The sequence below is a fragment of the Monodon monoceros genome, unplaced genomic scaffold (assembly GCF_005190385.1).
Source record: "Monodon monoceros isolate NGI ecotype Baffin Bay Population unplaced genomic scaffold, NGI_Narwhal_1 Super_Scaffold_4, whole genome shotgun sequence".
Taxonomy (NCBI): domain Eukaryota; kingdom Metazoa; phylum Chordata; class Mammalia; order Artiodactyla; family Monodontidae; genus Monodon; species Monodon monoceros.
The window spans coordinates 38,123,204-38,137,534 of NW_021703781.1; the positions used below are offsets into that span (position 1 = coordinate 38,123,204).

General features: G+C 43.9%; 1 long non-coding RNA gene across 1 annotated transcript in view; it reads right to left on the minus strand.

Annotated features, from left to right (window-relative positions):
- Window positions 1-331: 331 nt before the first annotated feature.
- LOC114908438 overlaps window positions 332-14,331 on the minus strand; it is a 120,545-nt gene continuing 106,545 nt past the window's right edge. The window contains exon 3 of the long non-coding RNA XR_003796942.1: window positions 332-367. This is a non-coding gene — a long non-coding RNA (uncharacterized LOC114908438). The remainder of the gene's footprint in view (window positions 368-14,331) is intronic.

Genomic DNA, 14,331 nt, shown 5'->3' on the forward strand with positions numbered 1-14,331 from the left:
AACCTATGGGATTTAGTCAAGGTAACACCTAGAGGAAAATTTACAGAATTAACTACTTTTTAGAAGTAAAATAGTGAAATAAATGAATTAAGCATCCAACAAAAGGATATAGCAAAATAATAATAACGTAAACCAAACAAATATGAAAAAATAGTAAACTCGGAAATTAAAAAATAAAGGGGAAAATTACGTAATGGATAAGCAAAATGAAGAGCTTGTTATTTTTAAATAATAAAAACAGACCTCTTTAAGTCAGACCAAGAAGAAAAGAGATCAAACACAAACAGCATTAGAGATAAGAACGGATAATACCCATACCTGAGTTCGACTCCAATTGCTCCAATGGAAGGAAGTTCGTAATAATAACCTAAAAAATACATATTATATTATATTATATTACATTCTATTAAAAATTATATTATAAAATTATTTTATGGCTTTGAAGGCGAAAAGAGCATTTTTCACTTCTAACTGAGCAATCATCAATAAAATATCAATAACTGACAAATTTGGAAAATGTATGATTAATATATTTACAACAAATGCAAAGGCTTTATGAGAAATTTAGCTACATTTCTTAGGCTGCATAAAATAATGTTATTTTTCTACAAAGTACAGTAGTATGGAACCTGGCATCTTTAAAGATATTTTTTATTGGAGAAATTATCAAAGATGCATGATAAGGGTATATGATACTTATCATATTTACATAAAATATTTGCCTAAATATAATGTTCAGAACAAATTTAGAGTCTTTGTAATGCTATGTGATCACAGTTTATTTTTCAAATAACACCTTGTTTTTTTCTGAGTACAAAGGAAACATGGGCTCACTACACAAAATTTGAATGTTCTAGAAATGTATAAGAATTTTTTCTAATTCAACCACTCAGAGAAAGATGTACATATATGTCACACTTTCTTATATCTAAGTTTTACAAAATTCATATATTTTTTCATTCTAAATTTTTCATATAAGATTATATTTGATACATATTGAATCATTATGCTGTATACCTGAAAGTAATATAATGTCATATGTCAATACCTCAATAAAAAAAGCAAGGAAATGGAAAAAATATATTTGATAGATATTGTTTCATTTAATAAAATAATATCCCTTTATGAATGTAAAAGAAAAAGGAAAGAAGAAAGGGTTTATAAACACAGACAGTGGAGACTAAATAATTATAAGAGAGCATCATGTTGAACCCTACACAATAAATGTGATTATGTAAATGAACTGGGCAGTTTTTTAAGAAATCACGTATAAACAAAATTAAGCCAAAATGAGAGACCTTGAATAGACCACAGAGAAACTACTGAGTTCAGCTGCGCAGCTTGCATCACCAGGATCCCGACCCTGGTTTTTGGACCCTGCCTGGAACTTCTGTCCCTGCAGCCTTGGGTCACTACTTCCAATCTCTCTAATGACACCTCCAAATCGATGCTGTGTGGCCCAGCTTTTGTTTCAAAGCTCAAGCACATGCAACTAGTTCTCAAAGCCTGGGTCACATGGCCACACCATAGCTCAAAGAAGCCTTGTCACATCTTTTACAGAAGGTGGGCTCTGCTCATAAAGGCACAAAGCCTCTACCTAAATACAGGTATGGGATTCAGAGAATCAATGACCAGAAAAGACACACAGCTACCGTCGTGGTCATAAAAAGCCTTTTTTGGAAAGTAAAGCAGATTTTAATTAGCATTTCAGCAACCTCATCCCACTGCCCAGGAGGATGCAAAACAGACTCTCATCTACCCTCTCAAGTTCAGTACTACCCCTGGAGGGCTTACTTCCCAATTTATATCTCACCCCAATTTCATTCATCACTTATGTACAGAGTTCCTGATATGAGCAAGGTGTGATTCCGATGGTTTATTTCTATATCTCCACCTAAATGTCTCTTATGGGTACCTCAAAGTCAACAAGCCTCAAACCTGACCATTGACCTCCATTTATTCTTTTGTAAAAGAATAAAGGATAATCAGAGGACCCATCTAATAAAGAGATGACAAGGTTTGAATGGGATCAGGCATGCAGCACTGTGCCTGGAACATAATGAGGGAGAAATAAACATTAGTATGTCACCTTTGTTATTATCCTTTCTTGCTTCCAACCTGAGCCTTCCAGGAGTCCCACATCCTTATAAACCCACTTGACCCACATGCAGTTTTTAATCCTTCAAGACCTAACTCACATGCCATCTGCTCTGTGAGGGGCAGTGGCACCCAGGCAGAGCCCTCTGTGTTGCAGCACTGAAGCAGCCCTCCGTGGCCTCCCACATCACTCCTCCTACTCTCCAGTCACAGAGCTCCAGCCACACTTCCCTCCTTTTGTTCCTTGAACACCCCAAGACCATTCATGCCTACGGCCTTTATTTGTACAGTCCTCTCTGCCTAGAAGCTTTTGCCCCAGATGTTTACCCGGCTGCACCCTTACCATTCTTCAGTTATTAGCTTATCCCTGCTGTCCTCTGAGAGAATTTCCCTCATCACTCTACCTGAAATGCAACTCCCTTCCTGCCCCATCCCTCAATCTTCTCCCCATTTCTTCATCTTATTTTCTTCATTATCATTGCCTGTAATGATTCTTCTCTGTTAACCTGGATATGGTTTATCTCTCCCCCATTAGAATGTAAGCTCAGTGATCTAAGCGAGTTTAGCCCCAGGACCTCAATAAATGATGCATGGATGGATGCATGCATGCATGCATGCATTCATGAATCAATAGGCACTTCTGTTATTCAGTTATAATACTTAAAATCTTAATGACTATCTTCTTAATGTATTAGAAGGAGTGCTGAAAGACAAAGACTGGGTCCCTGTACACTTAGTGCCTAAAACCATGACATAAGCCTTCTGCTGACTTAATTTAACTCATTTCTTTGTCCCAAGGCAAAGCAAAAAATGGGACACTAGAGTACTATTCTAGAAGCCATCTATAATGGTAAGAACTCAGGCCTGTTGTAGAAACCAAAGTGCCAATAATTAAGATGTGTCTGTTAGAAATAGGATGATGACTCAGGGTCAAGTAACAGGAAGGATTCTGTGGTTGTATTGTTTTGCTTTGTTTTGTTTTTGGTCTTGTTTTTAAATAAACAGTATGATAATGTTGACAAGTTGCTTATCACACAAGGTGGGGGCTAGAATTTAGTGCAGGCTGATACCCCTTTCAGCTCTGACATCATAATTTTGGAATTCTGAGCCCTTCCCTTTCATTCTAAAGCAGAAATCTGATCATGCGGCTTCCCTGCTGAAAATCTGTCAGGTTAAGATTGTCCACAGCAAAAAACAATTCGAATCATGTGGCCCTGTTCCTCCCTCACTGCCACCACCTCTCACCATCTAGAACCCCCTCTGGTTATGCTGAATCAGGGGTCCTTACTGAGGTGCTGTGCTCTTTCTCCCTCGGGATGCTCATCTCCTAAATAGCAAGGACCGAGTAAAGATGTGAGGTGCAGGTTGCATTTGCTGGCTTCTGTATTACTCCTCCATTACCTGTTGAACTTCCCTGAACTGTACTTCCCTTGCACTTGGAAATGATTTGGAACCAGCTTGCTTTACCCTCCCTTGGGGTAACAGCCTGGCTTTGCATTGACTGATTAGTTTCGGATTTACCTGATGCTTACTCTACCTTGCTCAGACTTGGTGAGCCCCCCATTCCTCAGCTGACAATAAGAAATTCTTCACCCTTTTCCCCCTCACAGCCCTGTCTGATGCTTCCCCACTCATCCTTGCAGACAGAACAATGACCGACATGCCCCACTTTGCACACTGCCATGCACCTCTGCCCAAACGCCCCAGCTCCTCCTCTGCCGTTAGCATCAGGAACACTTCTACTCATTTTCAAGTCTGTCTTTTGATGCTTCCTGTTCTAGGAATAAGCACTTAGCACAGAGGTCAGCCTTTAATAAGGAAAAGCTATTTTTTACATCATTTCCTCATGTACTTTTTAAATTATATAAATAACTTTTGGATAAATAATACACAATACAAAATCAAAAAGTATTTTTGGTTAAGAGGCACAAAATTTGAAGCTTCTAACTGCATATTAATTTTATCCAGCTTCCTAGTGTTTGGCATGCAGAATATTCAATCCCAGGTGGTTTAAAGAATACCCCCAGGAAACTTCACTTTCTCTTTAATTTGCTCAATAAATTCAGCATGTCTTTCTTTTGGTGCTGCAAATGTATTATTCTCAATGTGTACATGAATATAAGACAGTCAGTGTCTTAAGTGCTGTGCAGCTTATTATGCTTTCATAAATTAAAAATATTCTGATTTTAAATGCCACAAAAAACAGAAATGTATAAAAAGGTTTATGATGAAAGGCCCTATCTCATCTCTGTCCCCTGACCAACCACCTCCCTAATTTTTGTTATTAATATATTAAGTTATCCATCTGTAGAGTTGAGCATTTCCTCCTTTTGTCACTGTAATGTCAAATATCACTTTACTTTTGGGCACTAATTAAGATATTACAATTATTTTCCACATATGTCTCCCCCACTTGATGGCAAGCATCTTGAAATCAGGGAATGGGTCTCATTTATCTTCACATCATTAGTTTGTACTGTGTGAGGAACGCTAAGGTTTCAATAATGTTGATGAGGCTGCCCCTGCACAGAACTCAGTAACTAAGGGAATAAATAAACTACATCCTTGTGGAAATTTGGGGGACCGGGGGCTCAGAATCCACCATATCTACATCTCTTCTCTTCCCATCTCCAGAGTAGCAACCAGGGCCCATACTGCCCCATCACATCGGCATCAGACACATCCCTTGCCATTCCCCACGGATGCCAATTTCCCAAATTCTGAGGCCACTTCCTGTCTAGCAGGAAGTGCCTGAAGGGGAAGCACAGAGGTCAGAGCGCTCCGGCCTGAGGGTCAGGCTCACTCCAGGCTTGTTTGCTGGGATCCTGATGATTCCTTTTGATGCACTGGGATCTGGTCTATCCAACAGCAGAGACTCCCTTGTCTAACCACCATTCCCTCCCCACCATTCTGGTTTCTCACTTCACACCTGCCTCTGCCCACCAGCAATCCTAAATACTGGCCTGACTTGTAGGTCCCTTCACTGGTTACGTTTTATACCACAATCCTTTCTTACCTGTTACAATATCTAAGATGAGAAAACTGAGTCAGAGACAGTGAAAGTGAACTGCCCTAGGTGAGAGGCCAGGAGGCAGAACCAGCCCTCGGAGCAGGCCTCCCAGCCCCAAGCACTGTGCTCTTAGCCCTGGGGCACTCCAGCTCTGGGGCCCGAGTTCTACCCTCTGGGTGAACCAGTCACACACATAGGCTAAGTGGAGGGTGGAGAGTGGATCCAGGCTTTAGAAATGGTGGTGTGATTTAGGTTCTAACAGATAATAACCAGTAACACACAGATCCTGCCCCAAGTCCCTGCCAACCCCTCAAGCTCAGAGAGGTGGCTATGCCCAGGGAACCTGTCAAATGGGAAAAAACAGTGCTTACTTGCCAGCTGGGCTTTGCATGGGCCACACCTGAAGCAGAACTCCTGTCAGTGCTGGACAAGAAGGCCTGACTCCGGGTCTGAAGGGCCTCCCTGGACCTTGACCCCATCACTCCCTCCCACCCCCGGGAAAACCAAACCTCCCCTCACTCTGGCCACAAAGAGCAGAGGAAGTGACCAAGAGAGACATTAGGCAGTCAGGCCTGCTTAGGGGCTACAGGCCTTGGTTTTGGTTATCACATCTGTTACGTGAGCAGATGATTTTATAGAGAGCAAGAGAGAGGAGGCCACTGCTGGCCCTCCTGTGCTGCCCCAGGAAGGAGCAACAGGTTTCTACCACACAAATGAGAGACTAAGTGAGTGAGCATACCACACACTTCCCAAGGAACTGGCCACTAGCATGCCTGGCCTTCAGCCCTGAAGGTGACCTGAGACTATTTCTTCCCCCTCCTGGAAGCGTTGTTAGGGAGACAGGGTGCCAAAGAAGAATTAGCCAAAAGGATCTTCTGGAAAGTTTCTAACAATTGGCATTTTGAGTTTGCCCTTTCCTGTTCTCCCAAAATGTTAGAGAAGATAGACATAAAATAAATTGATACTAAAGGCACTGAATGACCTGTAAGTGAAACCCCAGTTCGTCACTCAGAATGTGCTTATTTCTTTCAGTCCAGAGCGTCAGCCTCCCTCAGGGAATAATGCACAGCCTTCTGAGGGTAACTGTTCAATCTGTCTCATTCCTACTATTCTCCCTGGCTTCCCTCCTAGACAGTCTCTGGGTGTATCCGGGGAGGAGTCACATGGCCTTACGGCAATGGAGGGAGGTAATGAGTTCCAGAGTCTGCTCAGCTGCCAAGCCACTACTCTAGTGTCTGAATCCATTGTTGGCCCCGCGCTAGGAACCAGATGCCTGTGTAGTGGCTGGAGTGGAAGTCTGTCCTTCCTGAGCTCAGTCAGGCCCCTCGTTCCCTCTCTGCTGATTCCACTAACCACAGAACATCCCCACGACGCTGACTCACCCACCGTCTCACCTGGACCAGGGGATCTCACCCAGCCTCTGATGTGCACTAACTGCTTCCACATCGTGATGAACCCACTGGCAGGCCCACTGGCTCTCCATCAAGCATCCACCCCAAGCAGGAGCCCAAGGTTGGATGAGGAATCCAGCGAGACCCTTCTCTGGCTGACCCTGCCTTGCACGGCAGTCGCCTACAAGAGCCCCAAGCAGGGAGCTCCCCCACATATCCTAGGTGTCCCTCCCTGCTGGTCTAGCACATCTGCTCTCTGGGGCAAAGCCAGGGGAGCAAACATCAGTGCACATATCTGCTTGTCTCCTCCTCCTGCCCCCTCTTCCTCCAATCCTCTACCAACAGAGGATGCAAATTTCCCTTACTTGCCCTGTCTTCATCAGTGCACACTGCAGACTCATGGTTAATCCTTTGTGGTGGGTTTCTTCTCAGCACTGTGAGAGAATCTCTGTCTAGGCTGATGGATATGCAAGAGAGAAAGTTATGTGTATGGAACACATCAGAAAAATAGCACATTTCTCTTTAAAAAGAGGATCCTTCCATATGCTACCTGGGGAATTCTGCAGAAGGAGCCCCTTGTTGAGGCTGGAGCCCGAATCCCACCCAGTATGCCCCTCCAGGGGATGCTGAGTGCAAGTGGATCAGCTTCCAATTGGAAAAGAAGGCTTAGTGCACCTGGGGACCCTGGGCACCAGGAGGTTTCATAGACAGGCCCTCAGCTGTCCCATCCTCTCTCACGGGGTGATACCTGGCCCTAAAATAGCCAACTAAACCACTGCCCTAGAGTCTAGTCAGTAGGTTAATTTTAAGGAACTCAGTGGGGAATCAGAGGGTGATGGGTACGCTGGTGAACTGTAGGTCTGAGTGCCCCACTTGCACACAACATAGGGAACAGGCTCCGCCTCCTCTGAAGCTGAACTACAGTCCTGGGCCATTAAGCTGAGCTGATACCACTGGGAAAAACACAGAGCCCTGGAAGCCTCTGTTTCCAAAATAAAAGAACAAGAATATCTCCTGGGTTGCGAATACTCTATCAGGAAATAACCACAGGGCCCTGCCTGCCAATTCTCCTTTGAAGGCAAATGGAAAAAACAAACAGAATCCTAAAACAAAGACTATAAGCCACTAAAAAAAAATTATTTCAAGGAGGGGTTGTGACGAGACTGCCAAGGAGGGTAAAAAAAAAATGTGGCTATGTTATAAATCAGCTACTCTTTTATGCACCTGCCAACGTTCCAGGTTACAACAGGGGAAGTCACTGGGGGATGCAATCATCGAAGTAGAAATGCTGAGCCCTGAACTGGAGTTCTGGCAGGAGAAAATGACAGTAGATTTTCTCAAACAAGTTGTGGCCCATCTCATTAGGATTTAGCTAAAATATTCAGAAGAGACCTTTGGGCTCTGAGGACAAGAAAAGTGGGTTGATAGTCAGGGTAGGTGAAAGCCATCCTTTCTATCAACATTGGGGTGACTGTGGCTCCAATTCACCCTTGTCCCTTGCTTCAGGAAGGTGATGGGCCAAAGGAAGGAGCAGAGAGGTATGAGTTGATGATGGGTGTTTGAATCTCGACTCAGCCACTGCTGAGAACTTGGGGGTACAGCCTGGCAGACTGGAGAGAAGCCCCTCAGAGCGTTCCATAGCTGGGGAAGAAGCCAAGAGACTGAGTGGAACTCACTGCTGAAGTGAGGAAGACAGGAATTTTTTCTTTGGTTTTGGAGGATGGAGGAGTAGATGCCGGCCAGGGAGGAGGCATGAGGATTAGAGGTGGGCATCGCATCTCCCAACTCCATACCAACTCCCAGTCCCAAAAGTTGCATCCCTATAGGGATTTCCCTTCAACAATCCTTTATTCTGCACCAGGCCCCATGCTAGAAGCTGGGGAGGGAGGAATGCACCCTCTTTGTCACTATGGCCTATGGGGCAGTCATCCTGCATGGACGTGGCCCATCTTGACCATCCTTTACACTGTCCTTGTTCCAGCCCCTCCCTTGGCTCCTCTACCTGCACATGCCAATTCAATTTGATTCTCTTTTTGATTCTTCCTTCGTCAACTTGAAGGAGGTCATGTTCTCCTGCAACTCTCTGAGCACTTCATCTTCTAAGGTTATTTTCAGCTCTGTTCTATTGATTCGTCCCCAGTTCAGGAACATAGGGAAAGCCCTCCTCCTCTCTGAGGGTAAACCTGGCAGCCAACTGAGTGAGCTCAGGCGGATCTGAGGAATGGAAACTCTGCCCACCAGGACTAACTCTGGAATTGGAAGCCACGTTCAGGACTGACAGCAGTTGTGAAACTGTCAGTCATTGTGTATTAGCACCGAGGAGATGGCCCCACTTCCTAGTTCAAGAACACCACCCAGCTTCTTGTCTGCACGATTCTCACTCATAGACTCACAATGCCCATTGTTTTCTTTTATTGATACTTCCGTACAGGTGACCTTGGATAACTGTTATTCAGTGTGGTTACGCACACAGTATAATTATAACTTGTGACTATTATTTGCCTTCCCTCCAGCTCCACTACCTTTACCCTTGGTCCTCATCATCTCTCACAGTGACTTTACCTTCTTGAACTGTCTTGCTTTGTGTGTGTGTGTGTGTGTGTGTGTGTGTGAGAGAGAGAGTGAGAGAGAGAGAGAGATGGGGTATGTGTGTGTTATTTGGTGTACGCGGGACTGTGTGGTTTGGTGTGGTGTGTGTGTGTGGTGTGTGTGTCTGCCCCTCTACCAGATCCCAATGGGTAGAAATCTTGTATTTACAGCCCAAGTTCTGCACAATACATAAAACATGGTAGGCACTCCATAAATATTTGTCTGTTGAATTAAACTGAACCTTATAGTTTATAATTTTCAATTTTGGAAATAGAAGAGTAACTCAAACAATGGGCACCTGAATATTGAATAAGCATGTTGTGAGAGACTACTAACGCTCTGGTCATCCCTGTGTGGGTCTGCAGTGTGTGTGAAGGTGGTTACAAATGGAACAGTAGATATTTCTGCCCTTCCTCTCACCTGGTAACTTCTGTGACATTTTCCAGCCACCTCAACAAATGTAAAGCCTACAACAGTGCAGATTCATAAACCGTGTCTGCTCAGGTATGAGGATGAGGCCACGTGGACAGCTACAGGGGTCAGGTTTGGGGGATATCTATAGCTCCTGTAGAGGAAGTTATTCTAAAGCTCAGGGGACATTAGGAAAATTCATGCATTTCAGGACCCATGAATTTTAGGGACTCAGGAAGACCACTATCAGGCCAGCATTTCCCTTTTCATAGCTATTTGACATGTGTTTGTGGGGAACATTCTAGAGTCATTGGATCTCTTCCCCTCCGGCCACACAGACTACTTAAGAGATATCTATCCTGTCTTTGAAAATACCTATCATAAAGCTGTGAGCTTTTTTGATAATTCTTACATCTGTGTGGCTGCTGGGAGTTCTGGAAATATGACACAAAACATTAAGTATCAAATAAAAGAAATAATGGAATCACTTCTGGCATCTCATGGCCATCATAATCATTACCATCATAGAGTTTGTATATGTAGTCTCACTGTACCTTTTCAATGACACCATGTGTAGTTATTATTATCCTTTTCTTTAAAGATTTATTTATTATTTATGGTGGGTTTTTTTTGGCTGCATCGGGTCTTAGCTGCGGCACACAGGATCTTTGCTGAGGCACGAGGGATCTTTGGTTGTGGCACACGGGCTCTCCATTGTGGTGCGGGCTTCTCTCTAGTCGTGGCATGGAGGCTCTAGGGCGCATGGGCTCTGTAGTTGTGGCACGCGGGTTCCAGAGCACATGGGCTCTATAGTTTGCAGCACGCAGGCTCTCTAGTTGAGGCATGCAAGCTCAGTAGTTGTGGCGCTCAGGCTTAGTTGCCCCACGGCATGTGGGATCTTAGTCCTCTGACCAGGGATCAAACCCGAGTGCCCTGCACTGGAAGGCAGATTCTTTACCACTGGACCACCAGGGAAGTCCCTATTATCCATTTCTTATACACTGAGGATCTGAGGATCAACTCACCCAGGATCACAGGTCACGGCAGCCGGACTGCTGATTCCATCCTTTTCTGTTGTATGAATACATCTGTTTAGTGCACACTAAATAGAAACTTCTTCACTGGACATGTCGCGGGGTGTGGGGGGGAGGTGGTGGTAATTACAGAGCAAGTAACAAGAGTGACAGCAGTTTATATGCCTGTGAAACAGGGCTGGAAGTGGGGCCAGACTTATATAGGTCTCTTTGGAATAATCTTCTAATAAAGGGAATTTGATGGCAAAAAAAATCATTAGATGTCACCCAACCTTACCTACCAAGCAGTGCTTCTGCCTCATCCTGAATACCGACCATGAATGCATGACTTTACAAAGCAAATTAATCACATTATATCTGGCCTAATAAGTGGGTGATTCTTCCTTCTATATGTTGGCCTCCATTTGGACAAGATGCATTTAATCTCAGCAGCCACAGACGTTCTTGTTCAATCCTGGACTATGATCCGACATATTTTCTGTTTCTGTTAATTTTACATCAAGTCTCACTAAAACACCTCTGGATAATGTCCCTCCCATGTGATATCGTTGGCTACATTCACTCATCCAGGTGCATACAAACCTATCTTCTAGTTTACCATTTAACAAGTGGTAGGCAGTGTCAAGTGTGTGCTACGTGTTGGTTATCATGAAGGTGAATGAGACAGTTAACTGAGGCAGTGAACAGAAACGTTAAGGGTTCTTGATGATGGCTTGAAACCCTAACATTCAAACAAAATCCAGCCCTCCCAGACCAGTAATCCTGTCAAATAAAGAAAATTATTCATTAGAATACCCCAATCTTGATGGCCATATGAAACACACAAAAGCAACTGACGATTACTACTTCATCTTGTGGCGGCTTACAAACTATCATTTCTAAACCTCCAACATGAAACATTTCCTTAGATCACTGTCACGCATTGCTCTGCTGTTTAAAGAAGTCATATTATCAAGTTTTGTTTTATTTTGTTGTAGTCGTGTTTGGTTTAGGTGGGGATGGATTTATCTGTCTAGTTCGTACTAACAAATATCACTTTCTTCAAGCCTCTGTGGTAAACTTCCCAATGTTAATGCAAGTGACCATTCTGGGAAGGCTGGTAAATACTTCTTAGCAAAATAAATGCTGGGCTCAAGAGGCAAGGGAAGGTAAGGGACTTATGGGCCGAGTGTGGTAATGTGGGGGTGAGATTTATAGACAAAGGGAACAGCAAACGCAAAGGGTCCGTAGAAGATGAGATCATGTCATAAGGCAAAAGAAACTGCAAATCCAAGAGTGTTCTTAGGCAAACTGTTAAGACCCATAAGAGAAAAGTTGTTATGTATAAGACCAATATTCAAAAAAATAAAATTCACCATGGACAACCAACTAGAAAAAGTATTTTAAGAAAGCGGATTTCATTATAGTAACGAGACTTTATGAAATCTAGTGAAAAATCCAACAGAAGAGACACAAAACCATTATGGAGAAGATTTTTAAACTTTTTTAAAAGACATATAAGAAGATCTGAAAAACTGGATCAGACATCATAGTTATGGTTGTAAAGACTTAATATCATAGAGATGTCAATTTCTACTCAAATAAATCACATATACAATGAAATTCCCATCAAAATTCCAAACAGCATTTTCATGGAACGTGTTGGAATGATCTTAAAAGTCATTCGAAAGAGTAAAGGTACAAAATAGCCAAAACGATTTTGAAGTCAAAGAAAGAATAAAAGAAAAATCTGACATACAATACCAGATATGACTTATGGAAAAAGCTTGAGTGATTAAAATAGTGTGGCACTAACCTAGGGACTAATTTAACAACACAGAGAGCCCAGAAATAGACCTCACATTTATGGGAACTTGAAATATGACAGCAACGGCATTATAAATCAGCTGGGAGGAGGAGACGTTCAAGATGGCAGAGGAGTAGAACATGGAGATCACCTTCCTCCCAACAAATACATCAGAAATACATCTACATGTGGAACAACTCCTACTGAACACTGGCAGAAGACCTCAGACTTCCCAAAAGGCAAGAAAATCCCCATGTACCAGGGTAGGGCAAAAGAAAAAACAGAGACAAAAGAATAGGGGTGGGACCTGCACCAGTGGGAGGGAGCTGTGAAGGAGGAAAGGTTTCCACACACTAAGAATCCCCTTCACTTCTGGAGACCGGGGGTGGGCGGGGGGGAAACTTTGGAGCCATGGAGGAGAGCACAGCAATAGGGGTGCAGAGGGCAAAGCAGAAAGATTCCCGCACAGAGGATGGGCGCCGACCAGCACTCACCAGCCTGAGAGGCTTGTATGCTCACCCTCCGGGTCGGGCGGGGCTGGGAGCTGATGCTCGGGCTTCGGAGGTCAGATCCCAGGGAGAGGACTGGGGTTGGTTGCGTGAACACAGCCTGAAGGGGGCTAGTGCGCCACAGCTAGCCAGGAGGGAGTCCAGGAAAAAGTCTGCACCTGCCTAAGACGCAAAAGACCATTGTTTCAGGGTGCGCGAATAGAAGGGATTCAGAGCACTGCCTAAATGAGCTCCAGAGACGGGCACCAGTCATGGCTATCACCGCAGACCCCAGAGACGGGCATGAAACGCTAAGGCTATTGCTACAGCCACCAAGAAGCCTGTGTGCAAGCACAGGCCACTATCCACACCTCCCCTCCTGGGAGCCTGTGCAGCCCGCCACTGCCAGGGTCCCATGATCCAGGGACAACTTCCCCGGGAGAACACACGGCACGCCTCACGCTGTTGCAACGTCACGCCGGCTTCTGCCGCCACAGGCTCACCCCGCATTCCGTACCCCTCCCTCCCCTCCAGCCTGAGTGAGCCAGAGCACCCTAATCAGCGGCTCCTTTAACCCCCTCCTGTCTGAGCAAACAACAGACACCCTCAGGTGACCTACACGCAGAGGCGGGGCCAAATCCAAAGCTGAACACCAGGAGCTGTGCAAACAAAGAAGAGAAAGGGAAATCTCTCCCAGCAGCGTCAGGAGCAGCAGATTAAATCTCCACATTCAATTTGATGTACGCTCTGTCTCTGGAATACCTGGATAGACAAGAAATCATCCCAAAATTGTGGTGGTGGACTCGGGGAGCAACTGTAGACTTGGGGGTTTGCTTTCTGGATCTACTTTGTTTCTGGTTTTATGTTTATCTTAGTTTAGTATGTAGAGTTTATTATCATTGGCAGATTTATTTATTGATTTCGTTGCTCTCTTCCTTCTTTATATATATATATTTTTTCCCCCTTTTCTCTTTTTGTGAGTGTGTATATGTATGCTTCTTTGTGTGATTTTCTCTGTATAGCTTTGCTTTCACCATTTGTCCTAGGGTTCTATCTGTCTGTTTTTTTTGTTTTTAGTATAGTTTTTAGCACTTGTTATCATTTGTGGATTTGTTTTTTGGTTTTCTGCCTCTCTTCTTTCTTTCTTTCTCTCTTTTTTTTAATAACTTTTTTATTTTTAAGAATTTTTTTATTTTTTATTTTAATAACTATATTTTTCTTTCTTTTTTTCTCCCTTTTCTTCTGAGCCATATGGCTGACAGGATCTGGGCACTCTGACCAGGAGTCAGGTCTATGCCTCTGAAGTGGGAGAGCCGAATTCAGGACACTGGTCCACCAGAGACCTCCCGGCTCCAAATAATATCAAATGGCGAAAGCGTTCCCAGATATCTCCATCTCAACGCTAAGACTCAGCTCTACTCAACAACCAGCAAGCTACAGTGCTGGACACCCAATGCCAAACAACTAACAAGACAGGAACATAACCCCCACCCATTAGCAGACAGGCTGCCTCAAATCATAATAA